We start from the raw sequence: 26,618 nt of genomic DNA, 5'->3' as shown, positions 1-26,618 counted from the left end.
TGTCGGCAGTCGGCAGGCAGTCCGTCCATCCATAATTGTATTATTATTATAATATATACCACCTAACCGTGGTTTTTTTTCCATTCTTTATACCGTCGTCATAGTGTCATACTAGTTGTTACGAGTATACTACTATCTCTTTATCAACCAGTGTACAGTGCGGTAGTTCACGGCTGTGGCTACCTCTGTGTCGGCAGTCGGCAGGCAGTCCGTCCATCCATAATTGTATTATTATTATAATATATACCACCTAACCGTGGTTTTTTTTCCATTCTTTACACCGTCGTCATAGTGTCATACTAGTTGTTACGAGTATACTACTATCTCTTTATCAACCAGTGTACAGTGCGGTAGTTCACGGCTGTGGCTACCTCTGTGTCGGCAGTCGGCAGGATGTCCGTCCATCCATAATTGTATTATTATTATAATATATACCACCTAACCGTGGTTTTTTTTCCATTCTTTATACCGTCGTCATAGTGTCATACTAGTTGTTACGAGTATACTACTATCTCTTTATCAACCAGTGTACAGTGCGGTAGTTCACGGCTGTGGCTACCTCTGTGTCGGCAGTCGGCAGGCAGTCCGTCCATCCATAATTGTATTATTATTATAATATATACCACCTAACCGTGGTTTTTTTTCCATTCTTTATACCGTCGTCATAGTGTCATACTAGTTGTTACGAGTATACTACTATCTCTTTATCAACCAGTGTACAGTGCGGTAGTTCACGGCTGTGGCTACCTCTGTGTCGGCAGTCGGCAGGCAGTCCGTCCATCCATAATTGTATTATTATTATAATATATACCACCTAACCGTGGTTTTTTTTTTCATTCTTTATACCGTCGTCATAGTGTCATACTAGTTGTTACGAGTATACTACTATCTCTTTATCAACCAGTGTACAGTGCGGTAGTTCACGGCTGTGGCTACCTCTGTGTCGGCAGTCGGCAGGCAGTCCGTCCATCCATAATTGTATTATTATTATAATATATACCACCTAACCGTGGTTTTTTTTCCATTCTTTATACCGTCGTCATAGTGTCATACTAGTTGTTACGAGTATACTACTATCTCTTTATCAACCAGTGTACAGTGCGGTAGTTCACGGCTGTGGCTACCTCTGTGTCGGCAGTCGGCAGGCAGTCCGTCCATCCATAATTGTATTATTATTATAATATATACCACCTAACCGTGGTTTTTTTTCCATTCTTTATACCGTCGTCATAGTGTCATACTAGTTGTTACGAGTATACTACTATCTCTTTATCAACCAGTGTACAGTGCGGTAGTTCACGGCTGTGGCTACCTCTGTGCCGGCAGTCGGCAGGCAGTCCGTCCATCCATAATTGTATTATTATTATAATATATACCACCTAACCGTGGTTTTTTTTCCATTCTTTATACCGTCGTCATAGTGTCATACTAGTTGTTACGAGTATACTACTATCTCTTTATCAACCAGTGTACAGTGCGGTAGTTCACGGCTGTGGCTACCTCTGTGTCGGCAGTCGGCAGGCAGTCCGTCCATCCATAATTGTATTATTATTATAATATATACCACCTAACCGTGGTTTTTTTATACCACCTAACCGTGGCAGTCCGTCCATAATTGTATACTAGTAAACTATCCAATCCATCCATCTCCATTGTTTACCTGAGGTGCCTTTTAGTTCTGCCTATAAAATATGGAGAACAAAAAAGTTGAGGTTCCAAAATTAGGGAAAGATCAAGATCCACTTCCACCTCGTGCTGAAGCTGCTGCCACTAGTCATGGCCGAGACGATGAAATGCCAGCAACGTCGTCTGCCAAGGCCGATGCCCAATGTCATAGTACAGAGCATGTCAAATCCAAAACACCAAATATCAGAAAAAAAAGGACTCCAAAACCTAAAATAAAATTGTCGGAGGAGAAGCGTAAACTTGCCAATATGCCATTTACCACACGGAGTGGCAAGGAACGGCTGAGGCCCTGGCCTATGTTCATGGCTAGTGGTTCAGCTTCAAATGAGGATGGAAGCACTCAGCCTCTCGCTAGAAAACTGAAAAGACTCAAGCTGGCAAAAGCACCGCAAAGAACTGTGCGTTCTTTGAAATCCCAAATCCACAAGGAGAGTCCAATTGTGTCGTTTGCGATGCCTGACCTTCCCAACACTGGACGTGAAGAGCATGCGCCTTCCACTATTTGCATGCCCCCTGCAAGTGCTGGAAGGAGCACCCGCAGTCCAGTTCCTGATAGTCAGATTGAAGATGTCAGTGTTGAAGTACACCAGGATGAGGAGGATATGGGTGTTGCTGGCGCTGGGGAGGAAATTGACCAGGAGGATTCTGATGGTGAGGTGGTTTGTTTAAGTCAGGCACCCGGGGAGACACCTGTTGTCCGTGGGAGGAATATGGCCGTTGACATGCCAGGTGAAAATACAAAAAAAATCAGCTCTTCGGTGTGGAGGTATTTCACCAGAAATGCGGACAACAGGTGTCAAGCCGTGTGTTCCCTTTGTCAAGCTGTAATAAGTAGGGGTAAGGACGTTAACCACCTCGGAACATCCTCCCTTATACGTCACCTGCAGCGCATTCATAATAAGTCAGTGACAAGTTCAAAAACTTTGGGTGACAGCGGAAGCAGTCCACTGACCAGTAAATCCCTTCCTCTTGTAACCAAGCTCACGCAAACCACCCCACCAACTCCCTCAGTGTCAATTTCCTCCTTCCCCAGGAATGCCAATAGTCCTGCAGGCCATGTCACTGGCAAGTCTGACGAGTCCTTTCCTGCCTGGGATTCCTCCGATGCATCCTTGCGTGTAACGCCTACTGCTGCTGGCGCTGCTGTTGTTGCCGCTGGGAGTCGATGGTCATCCCAGAGGGGAAGTCGTAAGCCCACTTGTACTACTTCCAGTAAGCAATTGACTGTTCAACAGTCCTTTGCGAGGAAGATGAAATATCACAGCAGTCATCCTACTGCAAAGCGGATAACTGAGTCCTTGACAACTATGTTGGTGTTAGACGTGCGTCCGGTATCCGCCGTTAGTTCACAGGGAACTAGACAATTTATTGAGGCAGTGTGCCCCCGTTACCAAATACCATCTAGGTTCCACTTCTCTAGGCAGGCGATACCGAGAATGTACACGGACGTCAGAAAAAGACTCACCAGTGTCCTAAAAAATGCAGTTGTACCCAATGTCCACTTAACCACGGACATGTGGACAAGTGGAGCAGGGCAGGGTCAGGACTATATGACTGTGACAGCCCACTGGGTAGATGTATGGACTCCCGCCGCAAGAACAGCAGCGGCGGCACCAGTAGCAGCATCTCGCAAACGCCAACTCTTTCCTAGGCAGGCTACGCTTTGTATCACCGCTTTCCAGAATACGCACACAGCTGAAAACCTCTTACGGCAACTGAGGAAGATCATCGCGGAATGGCTTACCCCAATTGGACTCTCCTGTGGATTTGTGGCATCGGACAACGCCAGCAATATTGTGTGTGCATTAAATATGGGCAAATTCCAGCACGTCCCATGTTTTGCACATACCTTGAATTTGGTGGTGCAGAATTTTTTAAAAAACGACAGGGGCGTGCAAGAGATGCTGTCGGTGGCCAGAAAAATTGCGGGACACTTTCGGCGTACAGGCACCACGTACAGAAGACTGGAGCACCACCAAAAACTACTGAACCTGCCCTGCCATCATCTGAAGCAAGAAGTGGTAACGAGGTGGAATTCAACCCTCTATATGCTTCAGAGGTTGGAGGAGCAGCAAAAGGCCATTCAAGCCTATACAATTGAGCACGATATAGGAGATGGAATGCACCTGTCTCAAGTGCAGTGGAGAATGATTTCAACGTTGTGCAAGGTTCTGATGCCCTTTGAACTTGCCACACGTGAAGTCAGTTCAGACACTGCCAGCCTGAGTCAGGTCATTCCCCTCATCAGGCTTTTGCAGAAGAAGCTGGAGGCATTGAAGAAGGAGCTAACACGGAGCGATTCCGCTAGGCATGTGGGACTTGTGGATGCAGCCCTTAATTCGCTTAACAAGGATTCACGGGTGGTCAATCTGTTGAAATCAGAGCACTACATTTTGGCCACCGTGCTCGATCCTAGATTTAAAGCCTACCTTGGATCTCTCTTTCCGGCAGACACAGGTCTGCTGGGGTTGAAAGACCTGCTGGTGACAAAATTGTCAAGTCAAGCGGAACGCGACCTGTCAACATCTCCTCCTTCACATTCTCCCGCAACTGGGGGTGCGAGGAAAAGGCTCAGAATTCCGAGCCCACCCGCTGGCGGTGATGCAGGGCAGTCTGGAGCGACTGCTGATGCTGACATCTGGTCCGGACTGAAGGACCTGACAACGATTACGGACATGTCGTCTACTGTCACTGCATATGATTCTCTCAACATTGATAGAATGGTGGAGGATTATATGAGTGACCGCATCCAAGTAGGCACGTCACACAGTCCGTACTTATACTGGCAGGAAAAAGAGGCAATTTGGAGGCCCTTGCACAAACTGGCTTTATTCTACCTAAGTTGCCCTCCCACAAGTGTGTACTCCGAAAGAGTGTTTAGTGCCGCCGCTCACCTTGTCAGCAATCGGCGTACGAGGTTACATCCAGAAAATGTGGAGAAGATGATGTTCATTAAAATGAATTATAATCAATTCCTCCGCGGAGACATTGACCAGCAGCAATTGCCTCCACAAAGTACACAGGGAGCTGAGATGGTGGATTCCAGTGGGGACGAATTGATAATCTGTGAGGAGGGGGATGTACACGGTGATATATCGGAGGGTGAAGATGAGGTGGACATCTTGCCTCTGTAGAGCCAGTTTGTGCAAGGAGAGATTAATTGCTTCTTTTTTGGGGGGGGTCCAAACCAACCCGTCATATCAGTCACAGTCGTGTGGCAGACCCTGTCACTGAAATGATGGGTTGGTTAAAGTGTGCATGTCCTGTTTTGTTTATACAACATAAGGGTGGGTGGGAGGGCCCAAGGATAATTCCATCTTGCACCTCTTTTTTCTTTTCTTTTTCTTTGCATCATGTGCTGATTGGGGAGGGTTTTTTGGAAGGGACATCCTGCGTGACACTGCAGTGCCACTCCTAGATGGGCCCGGTGTTTGTGTCGGCCACTAGGGTCGCTAATCTTACTCACACAGCTACCTCATTGCGCCTCTTTTTTTCTTTGCGTCATGTGCTGTTTGGGGAGGGTTTTTTGGAAGGGACATCCTGCGTGACACTGCAGTGCCACTCCTAGATGTGCCCGGTGTTTGTGTCGGCCACTAGGGTCGCTAATCTTACTCACACAGTCAGCTACCTCATTGCGCCTCTTTTTTTCTTTGCGTCATGTGCTGTTTGGGGAGGGTTTTTTTGGAAGGGCCATCCTGCGTGACACTGCAGTGCCACTCCTAGATGGGCCCGGTGTTTGTGTCGGCCACTAGGGTCGCTAATCTTACTCACACAGCTACCTCATTGCGCCTCTTTTTTTCTTTGCGTCATGTGCTGTTTGGGGAGGGTTTTTTGGAAGGGCCATCCTGCGTGACACTGCAGTGCCACTCCTAGATGGGCCCGGTGTTTGTGTCGGCCACTAGGGTCGCTAATCTTACTCACACAGCTACCTCATTGCGCCTCTTTTTTTCTTTGCGTCATGTGCTGTTTGGGGAGGGTTTTTTGGAAGGGACATCCTGCGTGACACTGCAGTGCCACTCCTAGATGGGCCCGGTGTTTGTGTCGGCCACTAGGGTCGCTTATCTTACTCACACAGCGACCTCGGTGCAAATTTTAGGACTAAAAATAATATTGTGAGGTGTGATGTGTTCAGAATAGGCTGAAAATGAGTGTAAATTATGTTTTTTGAGGTTAATAATACTTTGGGATCAAAATTACCCCCAAATTCTATGATTTAAGCTGTTTTTTAGGGTTTTTTGAAAAAAACACCCGAATCCAAAACACACCCGAATCCGACAAAAATAATTCGGTGAGGTTTTGCCAAAACGCGTTCGAACCCAAAACACGGCCGCGGAACCGAACCCAAAACCAAAACACAAAACCCGAAAAATTTCAGGCGCTCATCTCTAGTTTAAACCCTGTATGTCAATTGGACAGTTTAACTAGAATACATTTTTATTTTGGCTATTCTTTATTGTCTCTCATTGAAGTGAGGAGCATTGTAGGCCCTGCAATACACTGGGGCCCCTACACACTCATTCACAGGAATTTAAAAAAAATACCCCTCCTGCAGTCCAGCTTCTTCTTGCCACATGCTTCCATACAGTCAAAGCACTCTAATTGGTGGATTACTCCAGCCATTCACAAATCAGCATACTGACAGCCATTCACTGTCTGGCTGCAGGATGGAGACAGGTAGAGAATACTGCCTAGCCACTCTGTGTAATTCACAATCATAACAATCAGTGCAGCCAGGCAGCATTCTCTCCTTGCTTCAAAAGAAGCTCTGTCTGCACTGGCCTGGGGATCAAATGCAATGACCCAGCTCGAATGCCCCTAGAATCGTGGGTCCCTGGGCACCTGCCCAGTGAGCAGGTGCCCAGGGACCCATTAAGTATAACATTAAGTGCAACATTTAAAAGACTACATAATATATTTACTTTAAGTGCAATGGCTGGTTTTCGTAGGGATGCAGTTACTCAGTTTCACCCCCTTCAGCTTTCAGTGACTTACAGTATTTGCCACCATTAAGAGGCAATATTGATCTAGATGCTAGCCTAATACAAAAGTGATGTGGCTGGTGGGCAAAGGGCTAAAAAAGTTAGATGTACTGTACAAGCTTAATTTGATGTTTGAAAATGTATGTTACCACAATATTCCTGGACAAGTCTGCAGAAACCATACATCACCACTCAGCGCTGCTTTTATACCTGCACCAGCCTGCAGAAGCCATACATCACCACTCAGTGCTGATTTTATACCTGCACAAGTTTGCAGAAACCATACATCACCTCTCAGTGCTGCTTTTATACCTACACCAGCCTGCAGAAACCATACATCACCACTTAGTGCTGCTTTTAGACCTGCACCAGTCTGCAAAAACCATACATCACCACTCAGTGCTACTTTTAATGGTAATATGCTCTGTTTGGTTAGGTTTGCCTACTATTACTATAAAGTTATCTGCACATTAACTTGAAGTTAACTGAGCTGAAATTTCCTGTTAATCTGGAAACTTTTTAATGTTCTCAAACACTACAAATTATTCCATCATGCACTGAATCTCCTGCACATACTTGCATACTTATAATTTGTGCCATGTCCGTAGTCAAATATACATTAAAGCCCCCATCCATGGTGCAAGCTCACATAAAGCACTGCCATGTACTTTCTTGCGCACATACCAGGACATATAGAATAATGGGGCAGATGTATTAACCTGGAGTAGGCATATGGAAGTGATAAACCAGTGATAGGGGCAAGGTGATAAACACACCAGCCAATCAGCTCCAATATGTAAATTAACAGTCAGGATCTGATTGGTTGATGCATTTATCACTGTGCACATATCAACGGTTTATCACTTCCGTATGCCTTCTCCAGGTTAATACATCTGCCCCACTGTATTTTATCTATGTCATGAAAGAGTGTACCTTCCAACAGATCAATGAATGCAAGAAATATTTATTATTGAAATAACTTGCCACAATATCACCTAAAATGTGAAGTTTCAACAATATTAAACTGTACCTTATATATACATTACTGACTAGCTAATGCAGAATAAATAAATATAACAGTAGGTGTGGTTAATAAAATAAATATTCTATTTCCATCCAAATAAATTTCAGAGTAGCTGTGGTTCAAATAGTTTTAATATATTTTTTATTATTGTGTCAGATAATTGCTGTGTTGTCCCCAAGGATTCAAACTCAGCTAATCAGCCACCATCTGTTTGAAACTAGCATTTGCCAGAGACTCAACTGTGGCTCACTGGTAAGGAAGCCAACCTGTAGTCAGAGCAATGAGCCAGTCAAAGTTTTCTGCATTACCACTCCTCCTCCTTGCAATGGCTTACAACAGCTGCTGCAAGAGCTAAGCAGTTAGTCCAAGGGTGGAGGAAGATGAAAGAAGAGCTCCAAAGATAAAGAATTCCAGTGGCCATGGAAGAGGCCAGAAGGAGGTGAGCTTAAGCCAGAAGCCAGCATCAGCAATGGAAGAAGTTTAAAAAGTATCAGATGAGCATTGAGTATGGAAGCTGAGAGCGAAGTAGAGAAGCTGAGGAACAGAGAGACCTACAGTGGTGAGACGCAAAGTGCTTTAAGAAGGTTTGTAAAGTACGTTCCTTTCCCCTTCTTTTCTGGATGCAATCGGACCTTACATCCAAATGTAAAGTTGTAGTTTTCAACTTACAGTAGTTCAAACACAGGTAAAGCTAAATATCTAAGGTCAAAGTGCTGCTAGTGATCTTGCACTATCATTGTATAGGATTCTTTCTAAATCAAATTATTCCAGATGCATAGAGAAGGGACCACACTGATCCATTGTTTTATTTATTTACAGAAATGTCTTTGATTTTGTTTTGTGACTATGGATTAATGAATCAATCAGAAATATCATTGTTGATTTAAGTGAATTGGACACTTTTGGCCAAATTTCAGATATTTGTTCACCTTTACTAATGATTGTAAGACAATGTTACTATGCACACATTCTAGTTGCATTTAGCTGGTACAGCACATGAGTTATAACGTATCACGGATATGTGTCTTTATATCTTTATCTTTTTATTTTTGCATTAACAGACTAATTAATGATTTTGGTTAGAAAATAACAGCGGTACTTACATATATAACTTAAAACCACTGATATTGAATTTTAATCATATTTTACTGATTTGAAGACCAAGGATATATTCATGCAAAGTATGCAACTCAAAGTTCATAGATAAGGTTTGCAATAAGATTATTATTTTCAAATATATTTAGTTTTAAATGCTTTTTATATATGATTTTATAAATGAAATGAAGTGATCACTATAATGGAGTTTTAACCATTCAAGGCTCAACAACAAAATGTATGAATTTAAGCTCAAATTGCTTTAAACAAGTTCAAACATGGCGAACAATGATCAAAAGCTCTCATACATAGTCAGACGGGAAGCAGTCAGGATCCCGGCTGTCGGTATCCCAGAAGTCAGAATACCAACGCCTGAATACCTCACCCCTGTCGGCTTATTAACAATCGGAATCCCGACAGTGGTATTACGAGCACCGGGATCCAAACCGCTAGCTAATCATTCTGATCACAGTCAGACATTTTTAACTGTCTCAAATGTATCTTGATTTTGTGTAAACTCATTAATAAAACAAATAATGCAATAACTGAATATGAAACAGTGACAATGTATGTTACCATATAGTATGTTAATTGAACATTACAAAACAGCCTGATATGAAATACTGTGCTGTACAGTAGATTTTTTTTTTTCAATGTAGAGTCACCCATGTTATCTCTGCAGCTCGGTGGCTACCATTATGCATGCATAATTCTTTCTGCTGTAACATTCAAGCCAGCTGTGAGTTCAGCAAAGGTGACTGAAATAGAGCTTAAGCTTAATGGATTTCTGTCATGGATTTTCTCCAGTGACTTCTTTGTGATGTATTTGGAAGGGAAAACTCTTGAAAGACAACTCTATTATGGATAAGCCCTCATAACTTCAGGAAAAGTCATGATTTGCCTCAATTGATTAAATATACATATAAATGACATTTATAATGTTGTGCATTTATCTGTTTTGCAATTAATATTACCGCTTACAGTCAGTGGTGAATTTCCCATTAGACACGTGAGCCACGTGTCTGGGGACGGCACTTGTTGAGGGGAGGCACTTGAATGTATGTGTTGGTACTGTCAGCCCAAAAAGTACCAGTAACTGCAGAATATTTCCACAGTACTGTACCATATGCCATCTTGAATGGAGTATAAACTGGTAGCACATGCACATACTGCTCATGTAAGCTGTCCCGCTTAGTAAATATGTATACATAATTAAAAATAAAATGGTGGCTTTTTATTCTTCTATTAAATTGGCTTTCATCAAATGAGGGCTTATAAACATTAATAATAAAATTAGGCAGGTGGGGGGGTGGCCATTACTGTTGTGCCTAGAGGAGCTCTTACCCCTAAATCTGCCCATGCTTGCAGTGTAATTTACAAACTGTTCCTAATTATCTGCATACATAGGTGAATACTCACATTACACATCTGGATAGAAATAAAGTAAAACTTTCCCACGCAAAGTGTACTATTAATACTTGTGTAATATTTGTATTTTATTTATTATGAATATACTAATAAACTGATATTACTGACTCAACCACATTTTTTCCCCCAGTAATTCTCTAACCAATGAATGCTTTTGTAGGCATTATTTAAGTAAATTTATTGATGGCTGGGAACAATACATTTGCATGGGCAGTCTTTGTGATGAGGTACAACATATTCAATGTGACAGTCACTGGCAGCCTTAGGTTCAAGTAAAGGGGCTAGGAGCCATCTGTTACAGCCAGTGACTATCCAATCACAGAATGCAGCGCTCAAGATAAATGTACAGCTGAATGGGAACTTTAGTCTCCCCCAACTACTAATGTTTGGTGTCACAATGGTGATAACATTCCTAATTTCCTTCTGTATAGGGAAGTCCTAGTGGTGCAGAGTATCAGATGTTCCCTGCTTTTCAGCACAGGTATTTGTAGTGTACAGTAATTGAAACTGCTGATGTTACTGTAGATCCAGATTACACTTATCCTACCAGTGCTTGACATGAGGGAGAACTGGTACAAGATCTTACTGTATCTGTAATATGTACCTTGGATATAGGGCAAAAATTAGAATTCCTAAAATCACGACAAGATGACATTTGCTGACAATGCACTAGATTGGTAATAGTAACTATGAGAAGAATAATTAGTAATTAAAAAGTTTTGCTTGTACTTTAAAACCCTGAAAACCAAACCCCCCGAACATCACACTCCGAGCCTAGATCCAAACCCGGCTCGGGACTTCACACCAGACTCGGAAACCAGAATGAGGTAAAACGCCATCATCCCGCTATCAGAATCTTGTGGGTTTTGGATCCCATACAAACATCCGCCCTTCACCGCCATTTTCACTCCAGACTTTGAAAGTGAGGGAGACAGACCTCTGTCTATGTGGGTGGTGGCGTCGGGTGGGATTAGTGTGTGCCCTGTAGGGGTGCTGCTGCAGTCACTGTGGTGTTCCTGTGCTGTGTTAGGGGTGCTGTCCTGGCTGTCCTGACTGTCACTGGCTATTCCTGGTGTTTCATGTGCTGCAGCTGTATATGAGTGTTGCTGTCCTGGCTGTCACAGTGTTGTACAGGGTGCAGGTGCACTGTCCTGTTGCTGGAAAATATAGGGTTGCTGCTGGCCCTGTTTGATGTACAAATTCAGGGATGCAGTTGTTAAAAATTAAAAGCACACTGCTCCTGTATTCTTTAAAATATAGGGTGACTGTTGGCCCTGTATGTTGTAAAAATTAAGAGGTGCAGTTGTTAAGAATTAAAAGCACACTGCTCCTGTATGCTCTAAAATATTGGGGTGCTGCTGGCCATGTATGCTATAAAAATTCAGGGGTGCAGTTGTTAAAAATTAAAAGCACACTGCTCCGGTATGCTGTCAAATATTGGGTTGCTGCTGGCCCTGTATGCTGTAAAAATTCAGGGTGCAGTTGTTAAAAATGAAAAGCACGCTGCTCCTGTATGCTGTCAAATATTGGGTTGCTGCTGGCCCTGTATGCTATAAAAATTCAGGGTGCAGTTGTTAAAAATTAAAAGCATGCTGCTGTATGCTTTAAAATATAGGGGTGTTGCTCTTCAAATAACATTACACTGGCCCTGTATGTTGTAAAAATTCATGGGTACAGTTGTTAAAAATTAAAAGCACAGTGCTGTATGCTGTAAAATATAGGGGTGTTGCTGTTCAAATAACATTACACTGGACTGGTATGCTAGAAAAATTCAGGGGTGCTTTTGTTAAAAATTAAAAGCACACTGCTCCTGTATGCTTTAAAATATAGGGGTGCCACTGGCCCTGTATGTTGTAAAAATTCAGAGGTGCAGTTGTTAAAAATTAAAAGCACACTGCTCCTGTATGCTGTAACATATTGGGGTGCTGATGGCCCTGTATGCTATTAAAATTCAGGGGTGCAGTTGTTAAAAATTAAAAGCACACTGCTCCTGTATGCTGTCATATATTGGTGTGCTGCTGGCCCTGCGTGCTATAAAAATTCAGGGGTGCAGTTAAAAATTAAAAGCATGCTGCTGTATGCTGTAAAATATAGGGGTGTTGTTGTTCAAATAACATTACATTGGACCGGTATGCTAGAAAAATTCAGGGGTGCTTTTGTTAAAAATTAAAAGCACACTGCTCCTGTATGCTTTAAAATATAGGGGTGCCCCGTGCCCTGTATGTTGTAAACATTCAGAGGTGCAGTTGTTAAAAAATAAAATCATACTGCTCCTGTATGCTGACAAATATTGGGGTGCTGCTGGCCCTGCATGCTATAAAAATTCAGGGGTGCAGTTAAAAATTAAAAGCACACTGCTCCTGTATGCTGTCATATATTGGTGTGCTGCTGGCCCTGCGTGCTATAAAAATTCAGGGGTGCAGTTAAAAATTAAAAGCATGCTGCTGTATGCTGTAAAATATAGGGGTGTTGTTGTTCAAATAACATTACATTGGACCGGTATGCTAGAAAAATTCAGGGGTGCTTTTGTTAAAAATTAAAAGCACACTGCTCCTGTATGCTTTAAAATATAGGGGTGCCCCGTGCCCTGTATGTTGTAAACATTCAGAGGTGCAGTTGTTAAAAAATAAAATCATACTGCTCCTGTATGCTGACAAATATTGGGGTGCTGCTGGCCCTGCATGCTATAAAAATTCAGGGGTGCAGTTAAAAATTAAAAGCACGTTGCTGTCTGCTGTAAAATATAGGGGTGTTGCTGTTCAAATAACATTACACTGGCCCTGTATGCTATAAAAATTCAGGGGTGCAGTTGTTAAAAATTTAAAGCACACTGCTCCTGTATGCTTTACAGTATAGGAGTGCTGCTGGCCCTGTATGTTGTAAAAATTCAGAGGTGCAGTTGTTAAAAAATAAAATCATACTGCTCCTGTATGCTGTCAAATATTTGGGGTGCTGCTGGCTCTGCATGCTATAAAAATTCAGGGGTGCAGTTAAAAATTAAAAGCACGTTGCTGTCTGCTGTAAAATATAGGGGTGTTGCTGTTCAAATAACATTACACTGGCCTTGTATGCTATAAAAATTCAGGGGTGCAGTTGTTAAAAATTAAAAGCATAGTGCTGTATGCTGTAACATATAGGGGTGTTGCTGTTCAAATAACATTACACTAGCCCTGTATGCTATAAAAAATTCAGGGGTGCAGTGAAAATCAATGTACACTGGCCCTGTCTTGTATGCTGTAATTATTCTACGGTGCAGTGAAAATCAATGTACACTGGCCCTGTCTTGTATGCTGTAATTATTCTACGGTGCAGTGAAAATCAATGTACACTGGCCCTGTCTTGTATGCTGTAAAATAACAGGGGTGTTGTGAAAATACAGGGGAGCTGGTACTGTCTGTGGTTGCGATGTCTAGGCCTGACCTTTACAACACTGTATGGGAAGAGGAGGCTCCTACCACCATTTGCATGACCACTGCAAGTGCTTGGAGGAGCACCGCCAGTCCACTTGCTGATATTGAGATTGAGGATGTCAGTGTAGAAGTACACCAGGATGAGGAGGATATGGGTGTAGCTGGTACTGCGGAGGAAAATGACAATGAGGATTCTGATGGTGATGTGGTTTGTCTGAATAAGGCACCAGTGGAGACAGTTGTTGGCCATGAGATGAAAAAGCCCATTGTCATGCCTAGGCAAAATACCAAAAAAGCTACCTCTTCGGTGTGAAATTATTTCTCCACAAATCCGGACAAGAACCAATCCAAATCCAAAACATGAGCGGGGATCCAGATCCAAAACCAAAACACAAAACTCGAAAAGTGCCAGTCGCTCATCTCTAGTAATTATTCCCAGGGTAACAGGTTAACAACAGTTAAGATCTCTACATGTTATGCCTGATTCAGATATGTATGCTATGTCAATGTTCTTCACTGAAAGCTGATGCTTGACTGATGTGCATTTGATGTTTCCACTTGTGTACATAAACTACGGATGTGGGTGTCTCTACACACAGTCAGCATCTGCGTCATTAGCAAATCTTTGTAATTGTGCAGAGATTAAAATTACATCTAAAAATGCATTTACGTACATCTTTCAATCAGTTCTTTTTTACTGTGCATTTTAGGTTTAACAGCGTCTGTTTGAAGAGAGGCAAAACATATCTTAATCATTTGCAGTACAGTTAGGGCCATCTTAACAGCAGTGTAGGCCCCTGGGCAAAGCAATGCACTGGAGCCAATACCCATCCTCCAGCGGTAGGGGTGGGGGGTGTTATCAGCAGCAGATTTGATGTCCCATGGGTGGTAAGTTGTGTTCTATCTTCCACTCAGAATGTGAGACCTGGAGCAGTACTTTCTGCTAATTACTCCTTACTGCACAGACGGTGGGAGATCACTAAACTGTGGAATGGGACATTGGGCTGAATGAAGGTGCCCCGGTACATGACTTCCAGGGTGGTAGGGAATGTTTAATATGCAGGGACGGGGTGGATAGTGGAATGGACTTAATTGTCATAATTTTCTGGTGAAGGGCTGCTTGCTTGAAATGCAGAAATCTCCGTTTCCTGGAAATAGATTTCTTAGTTCTCTTGTTATGGGAATTGTAGAGAGAAGCTGCCAGTGTCCACTGATAGAGGAGAGTACCAGGTTTTAGAGTGTATCCTCAGAAAAACTCTAAGTGAGACAGAACCCAACATATCTGTCTGGGAAGATTAATTAACAGGCTTGGATCCGGACTACTGCTTAAAAGGCTGATATCTACGGTTCCCCAAGGCCGATTTTCCAAAATCTAGTATCGCTGGAAAAAGGGGACCTCAGCTATCAGCATAATGCCTTTATTCTCCTGGGGCCCTTGGCCAACTGCCCACTGTGCCCTTACAGCCCTGAGCACAGTATTTACCCTTTTTATGCAGCGTTATGTTATCTTGATGTATTACATTATGTTAAACACTATGGGGCTCGAGTGCTAAAACTTGTGAATGATAAAACTAGTTGTGTAGGATAAATGGTGCTCCAGCCAATCACCTCCTAACTTTCATGTGTTCAGCTCCTAACTGCCATATGTTCAGCTACTAACTGTCATGTGTTTGAAATATGACAGTCGGAAGCTGATTGGCTGGAGCACGACTTATCATATTAAACGAGTTTTATAACTCACTGATAAATTTGCCCCTTTATCAGAATACTGATGAAGATACACACAGGACCAATGATTATGAATAAAAATAGAGGTGTTCTTCTCACCTTACACATTCCAGCTTCCAGCATTTATAATCATACCCAGTCTCAGATGTAGTTTCTAGAAATTCTCTTCTTTCTGTACAGCAAAATGTTTGACTGTATGACCTTTAAATCCTTTTTTCCCCAATATAAAATACTGTTTTCCAGTTTATTATTGTTAAACTGAAAACACATTGTACATCCATTTTATTAAAGAGACTAGTTCAGTGAAAATATTTTATTGTATCATACAGTACTTTTACAGTGAGTTTTCTTTTTTCCAGTGTTAAAATCACATACTGTATATAATTAAGTTTGTGTAAAGGTCTAATGACACAAAACCCTCATTGATCCATGCATACCTGCAACTCATCTGTATGTTTCCATAGATTTGTTTAAAAAAATAAGAGTGAAGCCACATTTTTTTAGATATGACCCAGTCAATTTCACAGTACTTCTTTAATCTCGAAAATATAACAGCAGAAGATACTGATATTGAAGCTTCTAGTGATGGTCATACTTGGTATTGCTTTAATCTACAGTATGGATCGCTGCTTGAAACCAGAATGATTTTCTATTAGTCACAGTAAATGTTAAGATGTTAAAAATACTATTTACAATTTTTTCTTTGAAAATACAACACATTAGTACTCTACACTCATTGTTATTATATTATTTATAAAGCGCAAACATATTCCACAGCTCTGTACAGTAGAGAAACAATAAATATACATTTATATACAGAGAAAGAATACAATGAGGATAGGGCCTTGTTCCTGAGAACGTACAATCTATGAGGAAGGTCAATAAGAGCAACATACTGTATTGTGGAGGATCCGGTGGATTAAAGCTGTGATGTTGGAAACATCTCATGCAGTGACATTTAAAGATATTGAAGAATACAAAAAATGTGTTTTATAGATAAAGTTATCTTCAGATTGGAGAATGGTGAGATGACTGAGGATATAAACTTTTACACAAACATCACTGTGGGCAAAAGTATGTTGGAATATACTGTACAAACAATATTAGTGGGGATCAGGTAAAAGTGCAGTGGGATTTGTAAATTATTAAAATGAACAGTGATTTCCTAATGAGTCTTGCCCTCCACTGTACACCCCCAAAGACCAACCCAGCAAAAGTACCTGACATGTAAAGCCAGCTTTTGCTGCAATTATTTATTCTGCAGTATGGGGGGAAATTTACTAAAGGGCAAATGTGGTCGGTTTTAATCTATTTAAAATTACTTAAAATCAATCTTAATCGATGTTGGGTTTCAGGAACTATAACACACATTTGCTAACAGGTGATTTTTTTTTAGATTAATTTTTATATAATAATAAGGGATGGTATCAGGATCGTGGCAGCAGTAATCCTAATAATCAGGATCCCAACAACTTTAAGGTACATGTGCTAACCCTTTCCCATACCCCCCTAACCCTCTGTACCTGCAGCCAACCGCTAACCCTCCCCCTCAATCATGACCAAACCACTTTAGTGCCAAACCCTAACCCTCCCCCTAGATCCTAACCCTCTCCCCTTGCAGCCTAACCCTATCCATACCCCCTTTTTGCCTAACATTAACCATCCCTTCTTAGTACCTAAACCTTAATCCTCCCCGAACAAAGCCTAACTCTAACCTCTGCTGCCCCCCCCACAGCCTAACTTGAACCATCCCTCTAGTGCCTAAACTGAGCCTGCTCCCCACAGCCCAAGCCTAAGCCTCCCCAACATACTTACAATCAGGATGCCAACAGTCAAGATTCCGGCACTGGCATTGTGAGCTATGTCGGGATCCTGGCATTGGTCTTCTGACCAGTGTCGGGATTCTGGGATCCCGACCACCAGTATGCTAAGTGGATCCCATTAATAAACATGTGCTTTGGCTCTGGAAGAGCAACATCGATTTTGATCAGCTATTATTTATTTCACATCGATCAAAATTGACCTTTAGTAAATTTCCCCATAGATGTCACTATGTTATTCTGTCCTTAAAATATATGTATACTAACAAGCCAGCTTTGTGGTTCAGGCAATCAGGTGTCTACAGTGAGCAAGCTGCATATTTACCATACTTTGGGGAATGGATTAGTTAAGATTTTATAGAGAAAACATGGAAACATCTTTAATTATATATTGGGAGGAGAAAATAGGATTTTGGTACTTACCAGGTAAATCCTTTTCTTTGAATCCATAGGGGGCACTGGAGTACTCTTGGGATATGGACGGTTCCACAGGAACTAGGCACTAAATAGTTAAACTTTGACTATACCTCCCCTCCATATCCCAGAGTACCTCAGTGTTTTTATACTGAGCCGAACTGGAGCTATAGAGGTTGACAATGGACAAAAACATATAACCAAAAAAAAAGGACAACAATAAAGTTGACACAAAACAAATCTGACAACTAACAGTTGACACCAACCCGATAAATTTCTAATTTGAAACAGTCGGAAAGAGTGTGTTACCATAATATTCCCTGCACTTACCACAACCAGGTAACAACTGCTCTGGGTGGACGTCCAGTGCCCCCTATGGATTCAAAGAAAAGAATTTACCTGGTAAGTACCAAAATCCTATTTTCTTTTTCATCCACTAGGGGTCACTGGAGTACTCATGGGACGTACCAAAGTTTCCCCCGTGGGCAGGAGAGCTATTTGGCACCTGTAACACTAAACGGCCAGAGCTTGATGCTGATGCCGCAAAAGTATCAAACTTATAAAAGCGCACAAACGTGTGCACTGATGACCATGTAGCCACACGGCAAAGCTGTGTCGTAGAAGCTCCACGACCAGCTGCCCATGAAGTTCCCACAGAACGTGTGGAATGAGCTGTTACCGATGTAGGCGGCTGTAACCTAGCCTGAAGATAAGCCTGACGTATGGTCAGTTTTATCCATCTGGATAAGGTCTGCTTAGAGGCTGGCCAACCTCTCTTGGCAGCATCATAGAGAACAAACAACGTATCCATCTTACGAACTGTAGACGTTCGGGATACATAAACGCGTAAAGCGCGTACCACATCCAGAGTTTCAGAATGTCCTGTCAACACAGGAACTACTATTGGTTGGTTGATGTGAAAAGATGACATTACTTTTGGTAAGAAAGCGGGATTCGTCCGAAGTTCTGTTCTGTCATCATGAAACACCAAATATGGTGGCTTGCATGACAAGGCACCCAAATCTGAAACCCGCCTTGCTGAAGCCAAGGCTAGGAGAAAAATAATTTTCCAAGTGAGAAACTTAATATCCACTTCTTGTAAGGGTTCAAAATATGAAGAATGTAAAAAAATCTAACACCAGATTCAAGTCCCATGGCGCAGTAGGTGGAGTGAATGGAGGCTGTACTATGAGGACACCCTGCATAAAGGTGTGTACCGACGGTAATAGAGCCAATCTTCTTTGAAAGTAAATTGACAAAGCAGATATCTGCACCTTTAGTGTAGATAAACGTAGACCTCCATCTAACCCCATCTGTAGAAATAACAAAAGACGGGATTACTTGAAAGAAGATGTCGGAACCTTCCGAGCTTCACACCAACCTATATAGGCATGCCAAATTCTGTAATAATGAGCTGCCGTAACCGGCTTCCAAGCTCGTAACATGGTTGGAATGACTGATTCTGGAATGCCCTCTTTCCTTAAGAGGGCGGTCTCAACAGCTACCCCGTCAAACGCAGCCGTGCTAAATTATAGGGTAAAGGAACGGACCCTGTTGTAACAGGTCCGGACGAAGTGGGAGCGGCCAAGGATCATCTGCGAGTATTCCGCGAAGATCCGAGAACCAAGCTCTCCGTGGCCAATGAGGCGCCACTAGTATGACTGTGACGGACTCTCTTTTGATCCGTTTTAGCAATAGAGGGAGCAGCGGAAACGGTGGAAACAGATACACTAGACTGTATGGCCACCTGACTTTGAGAGTATCCACCACCACTGCCTCTAGATCTCTCGTTCTGGACACATACTGGGGCATTTGATGATTGTGGCGAGATGCCATCAGATCCACCTGCGGGCAACCCCACCTCTGGACCAGCATGTGAAACACTTCTGGATTTAATGCCCATTCTCCAGGATGAAAATCCCGACGACTGAGATAATCCGCCTCCCAGTTGTCCACTCCCGGAATGAACACTGCTGATAATATCACTTGGTGATATTCGGCCCAATTGAGGATTCGAGCTACTTCCCGCATTGCCATGCGGCTTCTCGTTCCGCCTTGTTTGTTGATGTATGCGACCGCCGTCGCATTGTCTGACTGCACCTGAACAGCTTGAGCCTGCAACAAGTGCACTGCTTGTCACAAAGCATTGTAAATTGCCCGGAGTTCCAGGACATTTATAGACAGCAATCTTTCGTGTTCCGCCCAGAGGCCCTGGAGCTGAAAATTTTGAACTACAGCTCCCCAACCTCTGAGACTTGCGTCTGCCGTGAGAATTATCCAATTCCAGGCGCCGAACCATTTCCCTGCGGTTAGATTCTGTACTTTGAGCCACCAGAGTAGAGACACTCTGGTCCTTGGAGACAACCTTACCCTGTGGTGAATCTGTAAATGCGAGCCCGACCACTGTGCGAGCACGTCCAGTTGAAAAGGACGTGAGTGAAGTCTTCCGAACTGAAGCGCTTCGAAAGCCGCAACCATTGTGCCTAAAAGGCGAATGCACAAATGAACCGATACCGTGCGTGGCTTGAGCACTAATTGTACCAGATAACGAATGACCTATACTTTCTGTTCGGGTAGGTAAATTCTTTGATCTAACGTATCGAGAACCAAACCTAGGAATTGAAGTCGTTGAGACGGAACTAGATGCAATTTCTTGACAATCCAACCGTGGTGAACCAGTACATTGTATGTCAGCAATGCCTGTTGAAGGAGGATTTCTTGAGACAGAGCTTTGATGAGTAAGTCGTCCAAGTACGGAACTATTATCACTCCTAGGGATCTGAGATGAGCTATCATCACAGACATCACCTTGGTGAATACCCGAGGTGCTGACGAGAGGCCAAACGGTTGAGCCTGAAACTGGTAATGGTTTTGTCGTATTGCAAACCGCAAAAACCTTTGATGAGGAGGCCAAATCGGAATGTGTAAGTACGCATCCTTGAGATCCAGCGCAATCATGAATTCCTGTGGCTCTAGACCTGCAATTACTGACCGTAGAGATTCCATCTTGCATCTGTAGTAAGTGACGTACTGATTGAGGCCCTTTAAGTTCAAAATTGGCCTGACCGAGCCATCCGGCTCCGGTACCAGAAACAGACTGGAGTAATAACCCTGACCCTGTTGGTGCACAGGGACCGGAACCAAAACTGCTGCATCCAGCAGAGACTGAATGGCAGTCTGCAGAATCGCCCTCTTGCCGTCCGACAGAGGCAGTCCTGTCCTGAAAAAACGCATTGGCAGGAGACAGTCGAACTCTATTTTGTAACCTGTTAAAACTAAATTGCGGATCCACCCATCTGTGGACGTCTGAAGCCACGCCAACTGGAATGACTGAAGACGTGCTCCCACAATAGGAGATCCGAGATGGGCTGGGAGCCCGTCATGCCACTGGCTTACCGGTGACTTTAGTATCCTGGCGAGTGGTATTGGTTCGTTGGAAACCACATCCCCGACCTCGTCTACCTGGTGTGGTCGTTCCCCTGCCACGCCCACGAAAGAACTGAGATGTAAAGGATTTGAACGCCGGTCCAGAATACCTTTTTCTAGGTACTGTTGGAGGAAATGGTAAGAAAACTGACTTTCCTCCCGTGGCCTCAGAAATCCATTTGTCCAATTCAGGACCGAATAACTTCTCGCCCTCGTAAGGTAACACTTCTATTCCTTTTTTGACCTCTGTCTCCGCTCGCCAAGAACGTAGCCAGAGCGCCCGCCGAGTTGCGACTAGCGACGATGAAAGGCGAGAAGTAAGCTGACAGACGTCAGTAGAAGCTGTACATAAATAGTCATCCGCTTCCCAGATTTGATCATCAGTTAAGGCAGATCTGAGTTCTGTTATCCATACCATTAGGGCCTTAGTTACCCAGATGCCACTCAACCCAGGTCTTAGCAGCACTCCTGCTGCTGTATACATGGACTTCAGCATAACCTCTATTTTACGATCCAAAGGGTCCTTGAGTGTAGTTGCAGCTGGTACTGTTATGGTTAATTTCTTTGTAAGTTTTGACACAGATGAATCCACCAGCGGCGGATTCTCCCATGTAGCTGTCACAGACTCTGGAAACGGATAACTAGACCTAAATCTGTGAGGTACAGAAAACCGTTTATCCGGATTCTTCCTTGTTTCTAGTAACATTTTATTAAGAGATTCTGAAACAGGGAAACATATTGGAGTTCTCTGTCGTTTAGTAAAAACTACCTCATCATTTGTCAGAGGCTCCTCAGTTTCTGTAAAATTCAGAGACTGACGCACCTCTCTGATGAGATTATCAATGCCCGGGCTGTCAAAATTGTCACCCTCTGACTGCTGGTCTACTTCGCCCTCCTCACCCACATCTTGTACAGTGAGGTCTGGCGAAGAATCATCAGACAGTAACATAGCAGAAACCGGTAGTTTATAAGAAAAATGAAACTTATTCCCCTTAGTCAAAGAGGATCTGGACCTTTGGTAAGGCTGAGACCCCTCTTGTAGTTCTAGCGGTCTCACCCTAGATTCAGATCTTACCGCCTCTCGCTCCTGCCTAGAGGCGGCCAACTCTGATTGCAATCCAGCTAAAACATCTGCTAATATAGCCCATGGTGGGTCCGAGGTTGAAATCAAATTTAAAACCGGAGCAGAAATTGTATTTGTTTCTGAATTTACAAAACATACTTTACATGTGGTAAATCCATCAGGTAATACACCCTTACAGACATGGCAGTAAAACTGCTTTTTGGACTTTGTTGGTGTTTTACTCATTATGCAAACAGACAAAACAAAATACAAAGACAAACAACCTGCGCGACTCAGTAAATAGCACTAAGGTGTCTCTATATCTCTGGCCAAGTGTGCCAGTAATATGCCTGATCCCAAAATCCCCCTAACACCCCTGCGCCTTCAGTGGTGGAGAGATGTAATCAGGAATTCTGGAAAAGAAAACATGAAAAACAGGAAGCATGGTTTAATATGTCCCCATGCTCACAGAATATCACAAAAGTGCAAACTTATAACTGTGTTGCAGATTTATATTTCTTTTATATGCATTAAAGCACATATATCCTGTTACAAAGGCTTAATCCTCTATGCAGCGCTGCTGGCCTTGTGCTAGGCTTCATACACACTCTATTTATTTAAGTGTGTCTCCCCCTCTCCCCCGTGCTCCGTGTACCGCTCTCTGTACACGGAGACCGGGCTATGACACTGCGCCTTCCGGAAGCGCATCGGAGCAGGTGAACATGCCGCATAGAGCCATGGAGCGGCCGGCATGGCTCCGAGCGGCGGGAGAGGCACATACACAGCGGCGCTGGAAGCGGCGGCGGGCGGCTGCGGGCAGCGGCGGGCGGCACATACGCACACAGTAATCCACACAGCGGGGCGGCAGCATGAGCTGACCGCCCTGAACACATACCTGGACCCTGTGGTGAGGGCAATGACGGGGCTTCTCTGTAAGCACTGTCAGCCTTTACTGCTGGTGTCCTGCACGTGGTAGTGAGGGAGCTCTTCTAGAGAGGTTCGACACCCACAGCTGCTTCAGCATCTTTCACTATCCCAGACCCTCGCCTTCTTGGAAGGGGGAAAGGGATTCCAAAAAAAAATTATCAAAAAATTCAGTAATTGTGGATCAAGTTCCACAAGCCTAGTCTCGGTGAGCACCGAAAAAACACTGAGGTACTCTGGGATATGGAGGGGAGGTATAGTCAAAGTTTAACTATTCAGTGCCTAGTTCCTGTGGAACTGTCCATATCCCAAGAGTACTCCAGTGACCCCTAGTGGATGAAAAAGAAATGTAGTATAAAGAAGCAGTGGAAGAGAAGCACATACAATCAAGATAGTTTTAGACAAGTTTTTCTTAGATGGTCATGATAGAAATGTGAATAAGGCAACATAATGAATGAAGGAATGAAATTAAATTGTTATGACATGTGTTAACATATATTTGGATGTTTACAAAAAAAAATATACATCATTTGGGTAGTACTAAGGACTTCAATAATTACAATAATTAAATACTAACACACAGCTGGACCACATCTGTACAAATTAAACACAAATACATATTTCAAATCAAAAGCATGTTTTAAAGTGTAGAACTGACTTGAGATGCAGTTAATATTTTATTACCCACTTCAATGTGTATAGTTTTGGCAGATAACCCACTCAAGTAACTAAGAAATAGGGATCTAAAGACAGAGCAAACAAGACTAGTTTAGGAGAAACATTTGGCAATCCATGTGTTGTCATTGAAAATTGCATTGAAAATGATGATGCAGAACAGGTATTAGGAAAGAGTTTAATATGCTAAAGAAGACCTGCCACAAACAGTGGCTGGGCAATTTATTGTGCACAAAATATTCAGATGGATTAATCCAATAATACAACTATTTCATCTGCCCATAATTTGGATTTTGAGTGATTAAAATGGAGTAAGAACAATATTGTTAATAATTATTGAGAATTATTATCCAATCAGGGAATACTTTGCTTGCACATTACAATTTAACAATTGCTTGAATCTTCCCCAACAGCTCAGCATCAGTATTGGTGAAGTTCAAAAGATGGAAGCCACAGCTGCAGTACAAGTGGTGGTTATAAAGTTATCTAGGTTAAAAGGTCCCACATGAGATACTAACACATAACACTGGACTTGCAATAAAGGGAAAGCTTGCTTAGCAAAAAAAAAACATAATTTTGAGTTAATTGTAAGGTATTTTTTCACGAAGAGGCTTAGATAATGTGTTTCTTTCTATGCAGTTCTAGTTAAACTAAAATTATCACCATTAGTTGAATAGCCAGATTTGCTACTTCTTGTTCAACAATACCTTTAGGATTACTCCATACTTGCCTCCATCTTGGACCAATTGTGACTTTGTTAATTGTAAAAAAGTTTAAAAGTTTGCACTTGCAATCATCCAATTTGAAGTAGTTCCCTAGTACATCTACAGCTGTCATGGACATTGTGTATTTGCACTTACCCTTAATCATCTGCAAATATAGAAATAGAAAAAGAGAGGACACATTCCACATCCACTTTGCATTACTGCCCATGAAAAAGCATAACTGGATGAGGTGTGCAGGTGGAGCGAAGGTGCATATAAATGATAATGGGGAGCAAAATCCACTTTAGTCCAACCACCATAAATGCATCTAGATTTCTACCAAAGCACAAAGGTCTAGATAGAAAATGGTGGCATTTGCAAATAAGCTGAAGTTTGCAAGGAAGATACGATAAATAGAATGAGGGCAATTATTGCGAAGTACATGTATGGCACGGTTTTGCATGCCATAGACTCAGAGATTTAGCCATGCTTTGTGATTTTTCTTAATTTGCTTCTTTAATATGTTACTTTATATATTTTCTATTATGGCAAACAAAAATTTAAAAATCCATCCACTCGCTACTCGTGAAAAACAGCTAAGCCATGTTTTGCATGTTGTGCCAAATTGAGCAAAATAGCAAAGATGTAAGTGGGCATATCTGTATGGTAGCTGTTCTATCCAGATGTGATTGGTGTTTTCTGGCAGGCATGGAGTACATCTCAATCTAGCATACTTGGATTACAAAAAATTTAATTGGAGGTAAACATTAATAAGCCGGTGTATAATGTAAAGGAATCTGTGTGTACCAGTTTTTGATTATATAGCCTCACAAAGTGAAATTACATTACACTTTTTAACAAGTAGTTATAATGAAAAGGAAACAGTCAACTGGGATGTACAGTAGTTTGCATTCCAGCACTCAGGATGCTGGGGGATGGAAGATCAGCACTGGAATCCCAACGCTTATCCGAATACTATCGCCAAAATCCCGACAGTCAACATCCCAAATGTATGTATCAAGGGTAGGTTAGGGTTATGCTGCTGTGGGAGAGATAGGAATAGGCTGTGGGGAGGGAGGGTTAGGGTTTGGCTGCAAGAGGGGGATTTAGGATTAGGCTGCAGGAGGTGAGGTTAGAGTTAAGCTGCAAGTAGGGAGTGTTAGATTTAGGCTGCAGAGGGGGGTTAGGTTTAGGCTGTTGGAAAAGAGGGTTAATGTTTGGGGGAAGGAAGGAAGAAGGTTAGAACAATTACCCTAGAACTTTTGAGATTGTGGCCATCATGATGCTGGGGTCGTTATTCTGACTGCTGGCATTCTCAACGTCGGGATCCCGTACCCAACCCTGTCAACTAACTACAGTAGTTAGTTTTAAAATGATAAAAAATTAGCATAGGCTAAGTGAAATCAATAAGAAGAGAGTATCATGGCTACTAATTTTTCATCACCTACAATTATACAAATAAGCACCAAGAACGTTCCCCACAAAAAATTACATATTTTGCAAAGGTCCCAGTTTCATCGCAAGCCAAACATTTTTTTTTTCTTTTTTCACAGTAATATGATGACATGGCAATGGTCAAGTACTGTTTGTGATGGAGCAAAGCAAGTGGGGCATATTTAAAATGTACAGAGATTTCGGTTTGAGAAAAGACTGCTCAAATTCAAATCTAAATCAGAGTACAAAAAAAGCTGTCTAGCATATGTGGGCTACTCGTGAAAGTGACCAGTATTTACCCTGTTGCACCCTACTATATGACAATTGTGACATGTAAATTATAAGTTCCCACTTACACTGTTTACAAAGTAAAACTTCCATGGGCAAATTCAAACTTAAGCATCATGTAGCACAGCTCCTAAGTTATCATACAATTAACAAAACAAAAATAATAGTGTTAAAATAATTCCATGATTGACTTTTGTAGATCCAAAACGGCAAGTACAGAGTCAATAATATGCTAATATTTATTAAACAAAGCTCTATATGAGGCACTAGGAAAACACACTTTTTAAGGTTTCTAAGCTTTAAAGCAACCTTCCTTCTTTTCACTTTCTGTGCTGCATATTGTTCCCAAAGAAATGATTGCATTATTCTGTGAATTTGCAACAATCAAAAATTTTGGAGCATCAGGAACCCTCTACTTGTCTGGTAACACAGCAAATAAAAAACAATATGTTTCACTGTGAGACATAAATCACTGACCATTAGAGTTGCATCCTATTTAGAGTTGCAGGTATTCTTATAT

This window comes from Pseudophryne corroboree, chromosome 5, assembly GCF_028390025.1.
Source record: "Pseudophryne corroboree isolate aPseCor3 chromosome 5, aPseCor3.hap2, whole genome shotgun sequence".
Classification (NCBI taxonomy): Eukaryota; Metazoa; Chordata; class Amphibia; order Anura; family Myobatrachidae; genus Pseudophryne; species Pseudophryne corroboree.
The sequence above is the reverse complement of the archived record's forward strand: the minus strand, read 5'-3'. Positions refer to the sequence as shown.